This window comes from Aphanomyces astaci (assembly GCF_000520075.1).
Source record: "Aphanomyces astaci strain APO3 unplaced genomic scaffold supercont1.94, whole genome shotgun sequence".
In the NCBI taxonomy this organism is placed as follows: domain Eukaryota; phylum Oomycota; class Saprolegniomycetes; order Saprolegniales; family Verrucalvaceae; genus Aphanomyces; species Aphanomyces astaci.
In genome coordinates, this window is record NW_009798357.1 from 10,619 (window position 1) to 13,657 (window position 3,039).

Sequence of the window (3,039 nt, forward strand, 5' to 3'; positions counted from 1 at the left end):
CGCGAACACTCCAATTCGATGGGTGCTCGACTACCGGCATGTCAACTCCCGGTCTGAAATCCCCAAGATACCTCTACCCAACAGGACATCTTCAACAAGATGCATGGATGCAAGATATTCTCGAAGCTTGATCTTGCATCGGGGTACCATCAAATGCTTGTGCTCCCACATGCTCGCAAGTACACGGCATTTCGAACGCACAAGGAACTCTTGCAATGGTGCGTTGCGCCGATGGGCATGGCGGGTATGCCGGGGATATGGTCGCGACTGATGCGATCATTGTTCGACAAGTTTCCATTCGTTGTTGTCTACCTGGATGACATTTGTGTCTACTCGAAGACCATGGACGAACACGTCGAACATGTGCGAGTTGTCCTGGAAGTCTTGTGCAAGGAAAAGTTGTATGTGCGACTCGACAAGTGCGTGTTTGCAGTCGATAAAGTGAACTTCCTGGGGCACACCATCTCTGGTGATGGATTGCAAGTCGATTCGAGCAAGGTTCGAGCGATCGAAGAGTGGGCAGCGATTAGTAATCGCAAGGAGCTCTTAAGTTTCTTCGGCATGGCGGGGTACTACCGCAAGTTCATTGCGAACTATGCCAAGTTGATACTACCGATTCAGCGAGCTCGCGAAGGTTCCATGGGAATGGATGGACCGACACAACAGGGCGTTTTTGGTCGTCAAGGCTGCGTTGTAACAAGCTCCAGTGTTGCAGTTACCGGACTTTGACAAACCATTTATGATCACAACGGATGCCTCGGGCTATTGTTGTGGAGCGGTGTTATCGCAACTGGATGCGAACAAAGAAGACCGACCGGTTGCATTTTTGTCGAAGAAGCTAAGTGACACCGAGTGCAATTGGCCATCGCATGAGAAAGAATTGTATGCGATCAAGTTGGCAATAGCCAAGTGGAGACAGTACGTCTATGGGTCACACTTTGATGTCTTCACGGACAACGCGACTTGTCAGTGGTTTCTGAAGACTCCAGTTTTAACAGCTAAGTTAACACTGGTTAGATTTCTTCAGCAGCTTTGACTTTACGTTGCACCATCGTCCTGGAAAAACAAACGTTGTTGCGGATGCACTCTCACGTCCACCGCGCAATATCATGTAAGCGGGTACGTGCGCTGTGCATGAGTGTGACACTACGTGTTACGAACGCTATCGTTGCGTTAACCGATGGAAGGATCGATTGCATGACATCAAGTGCTTGAACATTCGCACTTTGGAATTGATGATGAACTTGCCTTCTCGGTGGGAGGAGGTCGATGCACCGAATTTCGAAGTCGAAGTTCCGCATCAACTCGTCATCAACCACGCGGAGAAATTTTCGTATTCATCGATCAAGATGGACGATAACTTCAAGCAACGCTTTGTGCGAGAATACGCCAAGACGAAGGACTTCGAGAACGAAGACAAGCTCTAGAAGAAGGATGGACTCTTCTTCGTGAAATCGAAGGATCAAGTGTGGAAGTTGTGCGTTCCAAACGACGACTACCTCAAGGGCGAGATTATTTCGCAGAGTCATGACACAAGCACCACGGCTCATCCCGGCGTATGGCGAACGCAATTGCACGTTGCACAATGGTATTATTGGAGCGGTCTTGAAGAAGACGTGAAACTCTATGTTGCGGCGTGTGAAACTTGTTCGCGATACAAGCCAAGCAGCGCCAAGGCGAATGGAAGAATGATTCCAATCGAATCGCCTGAAGAATGTTGGCACACAGTTTCGATGGACTGGATTACTGGTTTACCGGTCTCGAACGGAAAGGATGCGATCATGACGTGCGTTGCTAAAAACTTCAAAGCGTCCAGCATACTGTGCGACAAGTCAAACGTGGATGCTCTTCAAGCAGCAAAGGAATTCTTCGATGCAGTCGTCCGACACCATGGTTTGCCAGCAGTTGTCATCAGCGACCGAGATTCCAAGTTCACGAGTGAATTTTGGCAAGCGTTGATGAAGATCATGGGCGTCAAGCATTGCATGGCGACGGTGGGTCGGCCGCAAAGTGATGGAGCCACCGAACGACAAAATCGGACCCTCGAAGATGCTTTGAGATGTCAAGTCTCAAACTTGGGTCACGACTGGTCAGAACATCTTGGAACCATGGAATATGCACATAAAGGGCTAGTTCAAGCGTCAACGGGGTTAACACCATTTGAAGTGGATACGGGAAGAAAGTTACGCAACCCATCGCTGAACGAGATTGAGGCACTAAACGAGTATGCAAAGAACTTCGCGGAACAGCGCAAGGAACTCGTGCGCATGGCACTTGACAACCTGGAAAAAGCACAAACTCGACAGAAGAACTACTACGACAAGAAGCCATCGCTGGTAGAGTTCAAGGAGGGCGATTATGTGATGCAGGCGACGACAAACATTCCGTTGAAGCATGCTGAAGTCAAAAACAAGAATGAAAAAGCCAAGTTCGTCCCACGATTCATTTGCCTGTTCAAGATACAAGAAGTTTTGAACGCCAATGCGATGCGGTTGAAGCTGCCACAAAGCATGAGCAGGCTTCACGTTGCCTTCCATGTGAATCGCTTGAAGCATCATGTCCAAAACCCAGAACGATTTCAAGGAATTCCAATACCCAGAGCAAGTTCTATCATTCTCTACGACACGGGAAATAAACTGCACATCGTTGAAGCACTGTTGAAGCAACGACAGTTCAATCGGAAGAAAGAGGACTTAATCAAGTGACATGGTTTGCCCGAACACGAAGCAACTTGGGAGCTCGAGCGCAGCATCAAGCATATTCCCCATTTCAAACGATTGCTTGAAGACCTGCGTTCAAGAATCCAAGTCGACAACCGGGGGAAAATTTAATGATGTCAAGGTTGCCGACCAAGAATACAGCTTGTCGCATCGTTAACAAAACGATCAAGGCTGTAGAACAAGCTAAAGATTGTCGCATCATTAACGGGCAAGGCCGTTGAAGCAGCCGTAGAGAAAAACATTTACTCGATGTAGTTTAGTATAGCATACATTTTCGTAGTTAGTAGTTTAAGACGACAATCTAATCACTTTCCAATTT